The following is a 13,438-nucleotide window of genomic DNA, read 5'->3' as shown; positions in this document are numbered from 1 at the left end:
CTAGTTAGACTGTAAATTCCCAAAGCACAGGAGTGATGGAGTTTGTCCCATATATGCCCCTCCTCTATCTTTGTCTTTATAATGGCAGGTGAGATAGTTTTAGCCCAGTAATTTTCAAATCTGGCAAATTATAGTTGAAAAGGTCAATTTATTCATAACATAAACTTAGCAGGTAGAAAGGATGCTTGAACGGATGGAATACATTTTCATCTACTACATTCCCATAAAGCATTTGGATGTTTTAAAATCCCTTCTTCCCACCCTCTTCTCTTTGACTCTTATCCATTTTTCTCAGAAAAATCTTTCCATTCCATTTGCAAGCTTAAAAAGTAACATTAACAAGTGGCAAGTATAATACTAGTGTTGCTTACATACTTCATAAAGGAAAGGAAATACCATAAAGTAAAATATAATAACCTGATAATTTACTATGCTCCAGGCATTATATGCTGAATGTTTAATGTTGCCTGCTCTAATTCCCAAAGCAACTACCATAATATATATTTCCAGATGGGCAAACTAAGGTCCAAAGAGAATGACTGGTCCAGGTTATGCAGCTACCTAAACAGCAGAGCTGGGATGGAATCCAGGTCCACACTGGCTCTAAAGCATTTATTCTTTTTCTCTTTTAAGTTAAGTCAATAAAACTCATCCACTGTAAGTTTACAGTTTGATCCATTCTGGTAATCATACACAGCCATGCAACCGGTACCATCATAAACAAGATATAGAACAGTTCATCTCCCTAGAACATTTCCTTGTGCCCTTTTGCTGTTGATCTTATCCCCCAAACCATGGCTCCTGGCAATCATTAGTCTGCTTTCTTAGTTTTGTCTGTCCTTTATACAACTTCATATAAATGGAATCAATGTGTTTGACTTCCTTTACTTAGCATAATGTTTTTGAGATTTATCCATGTTATTACATGTGTTAATATTTTCTCTTTATTGCTGAGTAGTATTCCATAGTATGGAAATACCACAATTGATTCATTCACCAGTTATTAGGAACTGAAATGTGTTCCCCCTAAAATTCATACGTTGAAGCCCTAACCCACAATGTGACTATATTTGAAGACAGGGTCTTCTATGAGGTAATTAAGGTTGAATGAGGCCATAAGGGTAAAGCCCTAATCCAACAGGACTGGTGTCCTTATAAGAAGAGGAGATACTAGGAGTGCCCATGCACAGAGAAAAGGCCATGTGAGGTCATAACAAGAAGGCAGCCATCTGCCAGCCAAGAAGAAAGGCCTCAGGAGAAACCAACCCTGCCAACACCTTGATCTTGGACTTCCAGTCTCCAGAACTATGAGAAAACAAATTTCTTTTGTTTAAGTTATCCAGTCTATGATATTTTGTTATGGCATCCCTAGTAAAGTAATACACCAGTCAATGGACATTTGAAAAAAAAAGCCTTTATTCCTAACCACCGAGATAGAAAAGCCAGTATTTCAAACCTGTATAGTCCTTAAAAGTACCCAGAAATTCCCTTTAGGATTTCCAAAAACTTATCTTCCAAGAGTTTGCTTTTAGTATCATAATCCAAGATTAATAAAGAGAAACTTCTCACCCAAATTTTCTTTGTTTTATTTCATTATTACTACCATAGCACTATTGTTTTCTATTAATCACTACACTTAAAGCTGTTATTTTATGAATTAAGATCAGAATTTAATAGGTGTTTCTGTGGATTGGTCAGAAAATCTAATTGTCATTAATAACATATGAAACTGCCCTACATTCTAAACAACTGAATTTTTGCAACATTCTGTTTCATTGCTTACAAAATCTTATAGGAAACCTATAGATCTTTAATCAGTGTCCCAAACAAAACAGGAATTACTTCTATAACCAACACAAAGATGTTCTCCCTGGTTCTGCTAGAATACCTTAATCAAGAGTTAAGGTAAAAGAATAAGGAGGCTCACTTCAGTCTTTTCAAACTTGTTTCTAAGTAGAAGAACCCTCTCTCCTCCAACAAATGAACCCCAACAAATATGAGATATTTATTCCCTGAACAAGGCTGTTCAGGTTGAAGCAGCACAGGGATTCGGAGCCCCACCTGTCAGGTATCCCTCCCCATAGTGGCCCTTAAAGTAACTCCTTGGATGCTGGGGTTCCATAGAACATGACTGGAAAACTGAAGATTCATGCTACATGGTAGGACAATTCTTTCTAGTTAGAAAGTTCTTTCTTATACTTGCCTCACTATTATCCTTCGCCACAGACACCAGCCTTTTATTCGAGGGTCATTACTTTACCTCCTTTTGGTTTTCTTTTCTACAATGAAGTTATATTTAGCTATTCCTCGTAAGAAATAGTTATCCACACCCTACATCATCCTGAACATCCTCCTTCAGATAAACCTAATTTTCCAGTAAGACAGTACTTGCCTGTCCAAGCTTCTCATAAGAACAATCAAGGCCCTTTACCATCTGATCTCTAACCACCTTTCAGATCCTCATTCCCACTATTCCATACATCAGACCCATATATTCCAGTCACACCAATTCAACCCACTCCTCTGATAGGATCATTAAAATATAATCACCTATCCAGTTAACATAAGGATCTAGATACCCACATGTTTTAACATCTGCTTCCTAGGAAACTCCTAATCCCCTTTTCCATTTCCATCCACTATTTTTCCAATCTTGTCCAAAATGGTAAATCCAAGGCTTCGCTATAGCATCTTGTAGTGTCCATGCACACCTAGTATTAATTTCTGAACTATATTTACCATATAGGTTACTAATTAAATCTCTCAATATGTGACATGTTATCGAAGTAATCACTTCAGAACTTCCAGGTCCATGTCTTAAATTTCTCCTTAAAACAGAGAAAGATCATTGAAAATTTGTATGTCTGACAAGATTTCTCTGGAAATAAACCTAGGTAAAGAATCTCTGCATGGGAACTTCCCTGGTGGCGCAGTGGTTAAGAGTCCGCCTGCCAATGCAGGGGACAGGGGTCCAATCCCTGCTCCGGGAAGATCCCACATGCCATGGAGCAACTAGGCCCGTGTGCCACAACTACTGAGCCTGAACTCTAGAGACAGTGAGCCACAACTTCTGAGCCCACAGGCCTAGAGCCCGTGCACCGCAACAAAGACACAATGCAGCCAAAAATAAATAAATTTATTTAAAAAAAAAAAAAAGAATTCGCCTTCTAATGCAGGGGTTGTGGGTTCAATCCCTGGTCGGGGAACTAAAATTCCACATGCCGTGGGGCAACTAAGCTTGCGCACTCTAGAGCCCATGTGCCACAACTAGAGAGAAGCCTGCCCGCCATAACCGAAGAGCCCGTGCACCACAACAAAAGATCCCGCATACTGCAGCGAAGGTTCTGCATACCGCAACTAAGACCTGATGCAGCCAAATAAATAAATAATTTTTTTTTTTAAAAATAATGTCTGCATGATACTGCTATCACTGGTGGGAGAGAGTGGGCACGCACATGTGTTTGTATCAGCTGGTGCCTATGCACCCTCACACCTGTGCCCTAACAGTATTCCACTGAGAGTAATTAATTACCACCTTACCTTTATCTCAGTAGCACATTGCTAAATGACACACTAACTGCCCTCCTGAAAAGCAAGAAAATCAAGCAAAGTTCTATGGATCCTAATCACATACCAGAATATTTTATATTTTACACAGACCAGTCTGTCCAAACCAGGTCTGAAAATGCCTACTCCATGCACCCAAATATCTGGCATATGTTCACTATACCAAAGTCTTCACTATGCCAAGGTGTCTTGTGGTCTCTTCAAACTTTAAACACTCAATTTTTAGATTGTTCAGGACAGCCAATACTTGCTAACCCTACATGTCTGAGCCCCCAGATAATGTAGGAAATTATACAGAGGGGAGAGAGCTGGAACAAAACAGGTGCCGTTGTGCCCAGGCCCCTTAGTCAGCCTCCTCGTCTCCTCCTTACCAACAAGGCTCCTCTCATGTGGGAAGGAGGGCTCCTTCGTGGAGCAAAGTTGTGGAAAGGAACGGACCTGAGAATTTGGGATGAACTCTGGCAACACAGAGAACTGCTCATTCCCCTCACCCATCCTGACCCCTCAAAGACAGCTTCCTCTAGTAACCTGGACTTGGAAAAACCTCAGGGAACAATAAAAGCAGACCAAGCCTTGAGCAGAAAGAAACAGTAGGAGGGAATACACAGCACAATCCTTATACTGTTTGATTCCTTCATGCTCAGATAGACACTGGAAAGGGGTAGGGGGGCAGCACTGAATTTCTCAAGAGGTAACGACCTCTAATTGTGGTCTTTTCCACCCACCCCCCTCAACCAGGTTCACTCCCAGACCTATTAAATTACAGTCGCTGGTATGGGGTCACAAGCATTTTCTATTTTGGTTCCTTTTTTTTCTTAATTTAATTTTTTATTTTAGATCGGAGTATAGTTGATTTAGAATGTTGTGTTAGTTTCAGGTGTACAGCAAAGTGCATCAGGTACACATATACATATATCCATTCTTTTTCAGATTCTTTTCCCATATAGGTTATTTATTTTGGTTCCCATTTTGATTGTAGAGCCAGGATTAAGAATTACTGCTAACTCCAAAGGAAAAAAGGGGGCAAATGGGTAGAAGAGGGAAGCATCAGAGACTAGCATTTGTTAGGTATGTATTTCTTGCCAGGTTTGGTAATGGAGCATTGTACATTTAACCTTATTGTTGGTAAAGAAGGGATTAATGTGTCCATTTAAAATAAAAAATACGGGTAGCTTTCCCAAGGAAACAAACAAATGATGGGTCCAGGATTTAAGCTCAGATGTGTTTGGTCCCTCCAAACTACATTATTTCCACTATATTAGGCTGGGAAAACAACAACAACAACTTTAGTCAGATAACAAAGGTATGTGTGTGTGGAGGCTAACAAAGAAAAGAAGGTAAAGTTTCAGGTACTTAACTTTCCCTCCAGATCACCAGCATACCAAGTCTTCGTCCAAGTCTCAGATTTCTAGTCTGCATATATTAGAGGCCTGAGAGGCAGTGTGTTAAAATTCCTGCCACTAATAAGGGAGACTACGTTGTAAAATTAAAACTGATCATTTTCAGAAATGCACTAATTCTCTACAATCAATAAACTATTATTTAGTTAACTGCTACTAAAGGAAACCTGAGTGATCTTTTTCGGAAAACCCAAAAGAGCAGAAATCACTGCTCTTTTGGATTAAAGGACTGGTTAGCAGACTAATCTGTGAGTCCAAGTCACAGATGATTATTTGCTGGCTGTATGACATCAGCAAGTTCCTTTACCTTTTTTAGAAAATGAGGACACTGCCATGTTTTAAACAAGGATGCAATAAAGATGAAAGGAATGACCATGATTCTCTGTTTTCTATCAAAGTGCCCCAATAGCAGAAGGAAACAAATCACGAAGCATTCTTAAAACTTGCTGAAATCTAGAAAATCTTTTGAAGTCTCCAGCTTTATCTGAAAAACTGCATTCAGTTTCATATACTGCTCTATCACACAGCCATATTTTGTTTGGATAAGAGAATAATTCTGGGGTGAAATTGGTGCTCAAGGAAAATTCTGACCATGCCCTGGCAAACCATTTTAAGCATTACAAAGGCAGAGACAGGTCTGTGAAAGCACTTTGTAAACTGTTAATTGCTAGATCCATATATGTTAGTAACATATTCCAAAAGGAAATGTTAAAACAAATCTTTAGGAAGGAACTAAGGTGGGCTAGATATTCTCTAAGGCTGTTATACTGTGCTTTTCACAGTCTCTCTGAGATATCTTTCCCTTTCTTCCAGTCTTCCAGACTGAGTACCTACTCTGTGGGCTGGGCATTGCACTGGAAACCAACAAACAGCTATGAAAAGAAGTTCATTCTCTGCCCTCTTGAAGTGCACATATTAAAGTGAAACACCAACATTAAAATAGTTAATTACAAGTGTGATGAGTGCTATAAAAGAGAAATCCAGGTTCTACTGCTGACACGAGTGGACAAAGCAAACAGGGAGGTCCACAGGAAAAAGGTAACTTTTCAGTTTCCTGCATCTTTATTATTAGGTCGGAAGCACCCAAATCCTGACACTTTAGACATATTCACACACACAAAGAACTTCTTCCAAAATCCAGTAAAGTAAGTCAAGAATTTCAGAGTTCACTTCTTTACAATATACAATGCCAGGCCATGTAGACCAGGAATATCACTCTATTTTTCAGGAAAAGAGGATTCATTAAGCATTCAGAGCATAAACAAGGTGACAAGTAATATTAGAAAAATGATTTTTCCAGAGACACTGAATGTGTGTGTGTTAAACTAGTATAAAAATAATATAACCACTCTTAACAATTAAGTATTTCAAGCAAAGGTTATCACCCTCAACCTGGAGGCAGAAGGTTCTGATCCAGAAGGTTCTGGCTCTATCATGTCACCCTAGCCAGTTCACATAGTCTCGTGAACCTCAGCTTCCCCATCTGTAAAATGAGAAGGTCAAAACAAAACAACAATGCCCTTAGGTCCCCTACCATGTTCATGTGCAGCATCTACCCGAAATAGTTTGATATTTGAGTATAGATCATTACATGTCCTTCTGATTACTATTCTGCATTTTTAAATTAGCCATCATTTACAATATATTCATTCCACAATTATATACTAATTTTACTTCTAAATCTGTTCAGATAGAAACAGGGATCTTGTCTTCCAAAAGTTCAAAATACTCAAAGACAAAGTCTTTAATCTGAGAATCTCAAAATAATTCCTTCACTATCTTATTACTCTGCTAAAAAAAAAAAACTATTTACTTGTATCCACTCATGGTGAGCAGAAATACAATGTACTCTTCAAATTTTGGAAAATTCCATTTGAAATTCTAGCAAAACTGGCTTTATTCCCATTTTGGCATAAAAGCATCATGTGTTCAGCTCCCTCTCTGCCACTTCCTCTCAGCTGAGCCGCTCCCCAAGGAGTTCACTCTCAGCAGAGAATGAAAGGGAGCAGGGCGGGGGAAGGGGGAAGAGGAGTCTCTGGCAGCCACACCAGAGTCTGCCAAACCGCAAAGTTAATACCAAAACCCTTTCACATTGCCTCTGGCAGCCCTCAGTTCAAATAGAAATAGAAGTGAAGTCTTCTAAAATATTTTCAACGCATTAATAAGAGGAAAAAAGTGGAAGGCAGCATGATCTAAAGCTCCAAGTTTCTTGGTGCATCAGCTGTGTACAAGGGGTTAACAATCAATGACCTAAGAGTTTCTCAAGCAGATGAATGTCTTTTTGGGTTTTTTTTAAGATATTAAAATTTTAAGTCTTCAAACATCCAAGGTTTTATTCTAGGACTCCTCAATTTATCAGAGTTTTTAGAAGTTTGATAAGGAAGAGTGATGGCAAACAATCATCCCTCCCTGTCAGAGGGAAAGTGGAACTTCAAATATCTTTTTTTTTTTTTGACTTGTGGAAACAAATTTTTTATTTCATAATTATCATATGGGATAGCAAGTTTAGCTGTATTAAGTTCAAATTATTGGGTTAGAGGTTGCAATTAATAAGAAGCTGTAGAAGATACCTACTGATGTATAAGGCTCTACTGGGTTTATAGTTCAGTTGACAAATAAGGCACATAACTTTTGTATAATCTAACAGCACTTCAAATTTCTTATTCGCTTCATAACTTGGAACAGGCTGTAGTTACAAGCTGAGAGATATCAAAAAATGAATGGCATGAAAATTTTTAATTTAAATAAAACTGAACCTCTGTTACATTACAAAAGTACTGTTTAGACCCTCTTCTCTAAAAAGACTATGCCCCCTACTTTCCAAATGTAGCAATACTAACACCTTATTTGTACCTGTGCCTAATCTCATCTACATCTCACAAAAATAATGAGGTAGTTAGAGTATCATAACTGTCCTCCTGTAGGTTTTTTTTAACTAAAGAGAGACTTAGGAGATTCAGACACTTGCTCAACCAGAAGCCATCCTTATCACATGACTCCTCCAAGAATCTAAGCCCTCACTCTTGTCCTCTGAAAAAAGGGGGACAATATTACTTCAAAATATTCTTAAAGCTGTTGTATTTTCTGTCACTATAGATTAGTGTACATTTGCTAGAATTTTATATTAATGGAATCATCTAGTATGTACTCTTTCTTTGTCTAGTTTTTTAAATTCAGCATAATTATTCTGAGTCATTCATGTTGTTGCATGAATCAATAGCTCGTCCCTTTTTTTAAATTTATTTATTTATTTATTTATTTTTGGCTGTGGTTGGGTCTTCGTTGCTGTGCGCAGGCTTCCTCTAGCTGCGGCGAGTGGGGGACTCTTTGATGTGGTGTGCGTGCTTCTCATTGCGGTGGCTTCTCTTGTTGCAGAGCATGGGCTCTAGGTGCGTGGGCTTCAGCAGTTGTGGCACGTGGGCTCAGTAGTTGTGGCTCATGGGCTCTAGAGCGCAGGCTGAGTAGTTGTGGCACACTGGCTTAGTTGCTCTGCGGCATGTGGGATCTCCCCAGACCAGGGCTTGAACCCTAGTCCCCTGCGTTGGCAGGTGGATTCTTAACCACTGAGCCACCAGGGAAGTCCAACAGTTCTCTCTTCTTTATTGCAGAATAGTATTCCACTGTGCAAACGGACCACAATTTGTTTATCCATTCTCCAGTTGAGGGACATCTGGATTATTTATAATTTTGGCTACCATGAATACTGCTGCTTTAAACATTCACATACACATCTTTGTGCAGACATTGGTAAATTCTTAAGATAGAACTGCTGCATCCTATGGTAAGTGTGTATGTTTAAGTTTTTTAAGAAACTGCCAAACTGTTGTCCAAAATAGCTATCCCATTTTACATTCCAAACATGACTGTATAGCATCTTTAAAAGTGCCAAACATCATGAAAGATACAGCAACTCTAAGCCCCAAAGAAGGTGCACGTTTCAGTCAGGAGACAGAGACAGGAAGCATTTCACGCAGAAAAAAAGATTCACACAAAAAGAGATGGTAATATACTCCAGGACAGCCACTCTAGCCTATTAGTGATTTGTAGGTGTGCTGTCTTAAACTCCATCAGGAAAACCTCTATGTAAACACAAACAATGTAAGATATGTTTTGGAAGTCTAACATGCAAAGAAAAGGAAATCTTTAAAAGGCAGCACTAGGGCTTCCCTGGTGGCACAGTGGTTGGGAGTCTGCCTGCCAATGCAAGGGACATGGGTTCGAGCCCTGGTCCGGGAGGATCCCACATGCCGCGGAGCAACTAAGCCCGTGCGCCACAACTACTCAGCCTGAGCTCTAGAGCCCACGAGCCACAACTACTGAGCCCACGTGCCACAACTATTGAAGCCCACACGCCTAGAGCCCGTGCTCCAGAACAAGAGAAGCCACCCCAATGAGAAACCCGCACACCGCAATGAAGAGTAGCCCCCGCTCGCTGCAACTAGAGAAAGCTCGCATGCAGCAACGAAGACCCAACACAGCCAAAAATAAATAAATTAAATAATTAATTAAATAAATAAATTAAATAAAAGGCAGCACCGGGCTTCCCTGGTGGCGCAGTGGTTGAGAGTCCGCCTGCCGATGCAGGGGACACGGGTTCGTGCCCCGGTCCGGGAAGATCCCACATGCCGCGGAGTGGCTGGGCCCGTGAGCCATAGCCACTGAGCCTGCGCGTCCGGAGCCTGTGCTCCACAACGGGAGAGGCCACAGCACTGAGAGGCCCACGTACCGCAAAAAAAAAAAGGCAGTACTAAAGCTCTGATACAAGCAATGATGACAGCAGTTCCCCTGAGCATTATCGCTAGGCCACTAGGCTAAACTTTCCAAGATTTCCATACAGCCACTTCAGTGATCATTATCTCCAGTTTACAGGTGAAGCAACCAGAGACAAAGAAGTTAAGAATGTGGCCCCCGGGCCATACAGCTTCTAAGAAGTGGGACCAGATCTGCTAGATTCTAAACAATGCTTTTCATGGCTATGCTAATTTATTGCTCATCTTCAGGTTTCACAAGCCTTCCGGCCTACTTGGAAGATACCTCCCTGAAGCTGAGCGATACTATCCCTTAGGCCACACTGCTCCCCCTGTTTCTAACGTTGTACTCATCAAGCAACTTCCTGATATTTGTTTTTCCAAGCCCATTCTCTACTTGAGAAAAGAGGAGTTGACCAGTCAAAAGGAAAAAAGTGGATATACTCAGCAGTGATTCTCCTAGAGTAAATCACAAGACCAGGCATTCTGGTTTTGAACATTAACTTGAGCATAAATTTGGTCACTTGACTAATGATGGAGCACCAATATCCTTTTCTGAGGATCATCATAATAGAGGAAAAAGCACCAAGTCAGGCATCAATCCCATACAAGCCCACAACTGCTAAACTCAACTCTATACCTAGAGTGCAGGTATACACACACACACGCACACATACACAAAACCCACAGACAATCAAAGAAACAAAAAACACAAACTACCCTTAAGTGTTAGAAAAAATCTCACTGATAAAACCTACAGATATAGCTGGAAGCACTCTCATAGCCTCCTTCCTTCTCCAGCAGGAAAAATAAAAATACATTATGCAAACTTCTAGTGTCTTTGGTGTAAGGACAAAGGGGATGAAAACAGGGCATTATTAGAAAGTTAAGAAAAAATACATTAACAGTTTAAATGGAAGGGGCATATTGTTTCAGAACTATCTATATTTTGGAAATAGCAAACAAGTGGCAGATCTTACTGATGGATCAGAATTTCTTCCCATCTCCACTTCTGTATTCTACAATACTTGAGGACTAAAATTTTCGGTAACAGCCAAAATTTAGATGTGTCTCTTAGCTTCCTCCCCAAAGGTTGGCCTGCTAATTCTTACTAAATTCATGGTCTTGAGTAGCAAAAATCAGGAGAGGCTTTGGCTTTACACAAATTTTGCTAGTCTTTCCACACCCTAAATGTCTACAGGTTTACTGTTTTCTATAGTTGGTTTCCTACCGTCTTCTCCCAAGCTCCATTTTCTGGCTTCTAGATGTCATCAGCAGTGGTGATTCTGAGAGGAAGGTATAGGTGGAAGACATGCACTAGGAACACCGAAAAACTGGAAACTGGCCCATTCAAAGTTGGGCAGTAATGGGGATTCCCTGGTGGCGCAGTGGTTGAGAATCCACCTGCCAATGCAGGGGACACGGGTTCGAGCCCTGGTCTGGGAAGATCCCACATGCCGCAGAGGAACTAGGCCCGTGAGCCACAACTACTGAGCCTGCGCGTCTGGAGCCTGTGCTCCGCAACAACAGAGGCCGCGACAGTGAGAGGCCCGCACACCGCGATGAAGAGGGGCCCCCGCTCGCCGCAACTAGAGAAAGCCCTCGCACAGAAACGAAGACCCAACGCAGCCAAAAATAAATAAATAAATTAATTAAAGTTGGGCAGTAGTAATGAGAAGTGAGAATGCTCACCCTGACACCTCTGTCTGTCTCATCAAGTCAGGAGAGCTGACAACATGGTATTTTCAGGAGAGATTTGGGTTTGGGTGAGATCAAGGAAGTGAAAGAATGGGAGATTTTTTGAAGACATGGTGAATGGCGGCATTATGAACAGAGTTAGGAAGCATCAGTTTTGCATACCAAAAACGGTTAATAAAAAAGGAGCTACAACTGTATCACATTTCGTTTTTTTAAAAATTTAACCCTTGACTCAATTCTTTTAAATTTTCTTTGCCAGTATCTTCTTGTCTGAAAATATAGTTCAACTTCGACCCAGCCCCTTTCAATAATTGCAAATTCTGAATTAATAAAGATTTAGTGATTTGTGACCTCATCTATATGAAGGTTGAGGGAAAATAAGAAGGACAGACCAGTCACAGGACAGTAACTGTTGAGCTGACAAATGGTAGGCATAAAAAGGAAGACAAGGGGCTTCCCTGGTGGCACAGTGGTTGAGAGTCCGCCTGCCGATGCAGGGGACACGGGTTCGTGCCCCGGTCCGGGAAGATCCCACATGCCGTGGAGTGGCTGGGCCCGTGAGCCATGGCTGCTGAGCCTGCGCGTCCGGAGCCTATGCTCCACAACGGGAGAGGCCACAACAGTGAGAGGCCCGCGTACCACAAAAAAAAAAAAAAAAAAAAAAAAAAAAAAGGAAGACAAAAAATACATAGGTGTGTTTGTGCATGTGTTACATATATATGTCACCAGATGGGCTGGGCCCAACTACACAAAAGGGGAAAAAAAGCTTTATCACAGCAAATCTGTCAAAACCTGTAGACCTTACAAGTATCTACCAAGGAGGGTATTTTGTTTATTCTGATCATTTCAAGTAGAAGTCAACTTTGAAAGAGAATTGACATATGCAAATGTCAAACCCCAGTGGTTTTTACGGTTTACTTTGAGGAGCCTATAGGGCAGGACCCACAGAGTGATTTGAAGATAGGTGTGCTCTGGTATCTGCCATTATGTTGAAATATGCATAACTCATCAACATTTGATATAGATATTGGCAAAATGACCCTTTTGGTACTTTAAAAAATATTACAACATCACAGAATCTTCATTCTGAAAGCAATCATTAAGATGACCTAATTCAGTCTCCTCATCTGTAAGGATGAAGAAATTTCAAGGCTGAAAGGGGGATTTAAACAACATGTACAAAGTGGAAAGAACATAAATGAAATCTCTTATTTAAAAGCATTGATTAAAGAGAATCAAATCAAAGAGAATCAAAACCTTTTAAAATCAAAAGTGTCCGTTAGCTTCATTTTTTACACGGAAAATCATAAATTATATCCTCTCCCTCTTGCAGAAGAGGACTTACACCATGTCAAATTAGGTCTTTTCTAAAATACACACTTATTCCTGCAGGCAGACACACTATCATACTGTTCTTTTCTTTTACATTCATTTCTAAATCCCATCATCTAACTGAAGTGTTTCCACAAAGTTTCACAAAATTGCTGTGGCTCAGCAAGTTAAGCATGTTTATTAATCCTCACCTCAAAAAGACCTACTTTAGAAAAAAAGTTAGAGGTAGCAGAATCTAACTGTAAAGTGATCTTTCTTCTAGCAATTAGAAAATAGAGGTGGATAGTCTGGAACTCCCATTGTTTCCAAGACCCTCAAAAAGAGGAGATACTAGCTATTTAGAACAAAATATGCATGGAGTGGATGAGGACCTGCATTATCAAACAATGCCAGCAGTGCTGGTTCTTACCAGTGCTCCTTGGAAGGTAGGCTACATGTCAGAACCAAAAGAAATATGGAATATATATTTTAGAGATAACCTAAAATATGCCCTAAGGAACACTAATGGCATTTCAACACCCTTACTCAAGCAAGAAGAAAAGGGGTAATATTGTAGACAACCGTAGATTTACCCAGCATGTCTTCCATGTGTATTGAGAGTCAGCTTGTATGTCAGGGAGGATGAGAGGGGACAACCTGATATCACTCATTTGATAGAGGAGAAAACTTATATCCTGAGGGATTCAATGGCTT

At 40.2% G+C, this 13,438-nt stretch overlaps 1 protein-coding gene across 1 annotated transcript in view; it reads right to left on the bottom strand.

Annotated features, from left to right (window-relative positions):
• Positions 1 to 13,438, bottom strand: part of CPEB3 (cytoplasmic polyadenylation element binding protein 3) — a gene marked incomplete at its 5' end in the record, with an annotated part of 153,914 nt that overhangs the window by 90,502 nt on the left and 49,974 nt on the right.

Source organism: Mesoplodon bidens (assembly GCF_964165515.1).
Source record: "Mesoplodon bidens genome assembly, chromosome: 1".
Classification (NCBI taxonomy): domain Eukaryota; kingdom Metazoa; phylum Chordata; class Mammalia; order Artiodactyla; family Ziphiidae; genus Mesoplodon; species Mesoplodon bidens.
The sequence above is the reverse complement of the archived record's forward strand: the minus strand, read 5'-3'. Positions and strand labels throughout refer to the sequence as shown.